We start from the raw sequence: 1,484 nt of genomic DNA on the forward strand, positions 1-1,484 counted from the left end.
ATGATCGCAACACTTCTGTCGTCTTCATGTCCTCTAACAGCGGGGTGGGGGATACCGGTAAGGAGGGATGGCTTCTATCCCACCTGTCGTACCCTCTAGTGGGAGCGGGTGAGACATTCCCGCATGATCACATGGACATCTTTGCAGGTATGGACCACTGGGGATACCGCAAGTACGTCACGATGTCCGTCCCCGGGCGAGAAGAGGAATTGGAGCAGGCCTTGATGCACATAAATGTAAACCTCCTCAAAGACGAGTTTACATATAAGGAATAGCCTGCCGATAGAGAAAGTACCTTCATTGCGTACAGAGTGGAAACATCCGACTCTCAGGATGTGTTCTCCCTCGGGGGATGGAATGTAAACGTCACGGCGCCGAAACATCCTACTTTGGGCTGGGGGCTTCCAACTCACATAAAAAGTGGGGTAAAGGAAGCAAGGCTTGGTAATGGCCGCTGTACAGGTGTCTCTTTGTTGTTCTGCTCTGGCAATTATTAATTTTCAAGTCTATCTGTTCATAAACTCACATCTTCCTGTGCCTATGTTGTGGGATTGCGCGCGCGTGTGTGTTCAAGTGCCATTGTAGATTTTCTGAGTACATATTCTTGTTTTAATTTAGTTTTCTTTTTCTGCCTTCAATGTGCGTGCGTGAAAATTATCGTGCGAGCCGTTGATATCTCTGCGCGTGCGTGTCACAGCTGTTCTTATCAGTTCCAATCGGTCAGCTGTTACCGTGCTTCTCGGTGTGTTTACGTTCGTCTGTTTTGCCTAACTATATAAAGACTATACAAATAGCGTAACTATATACAGAACTATATAATCTGCCGCCTACCAAACTGCCTTATCGGCTGTAAATGGTTGTATGGTTTTGTCACTTATTTACAACTCCTTCATGCACCCATGCTTGCTGTGCACTGTGATGCGTGCAAAAAGTTCATATCCGTCACCAAGGCTATTAAGTGCGCTAGTTTTGCTTGCAACGCTTATGCTCATCCTTCGTGCCTGACTGGTGGGTCCAACTCGGCTCCACAATTCCTGTGCCTGCGCTGCAAGCCCTGCTACTCACCGTTGCCATCTTCTGAAGGTATCGGCCTTTCTGCAGACAAGATCACTCCACATACTCGACTTTCTGCCCGGACCATCATGGATAAATCTACTGCTTCTTCGTCAACTTCAACGTCTGCCCAGTTAACCTCCTTAACCGCACTGGTGAAAGATATTATGGATGAGCTTAAGAATCAACGTACCGACTTAAGAGAACTTCCTATCATAAAGGGTATTGTGTCTGAGCTTACAATGACCACGCAGGATATGGCCACTTCTGTACAACAGCTGGCACTTGACATGTGAGCCATGAGCACTAGATGCAGTTCTCTTGAGGCAGCTGATCTTTCCCTGGCGGCACGATGTCAGACTCTCGAGGAGCATAATACTGCGTTAGTACAACGTATAGACTCCCTTGAGGAACGACTTTCTCGGGATCCC

This window comes from Cephus cinctus, unplaced genomic scaffold (assembly GCF_000341935.2).
Source record: "Cephus cinctus unplaced genomic scaffold, Ccin1 Ccin1_scaffold1388, whole genome shotgun sequence".
Classification (NCBI taxonomy): Eukaryota; Metazoa; Arthropoda; class Insecta; order Hymenoptera; family Cephidae; genus Cephus; species Cephus cinctus.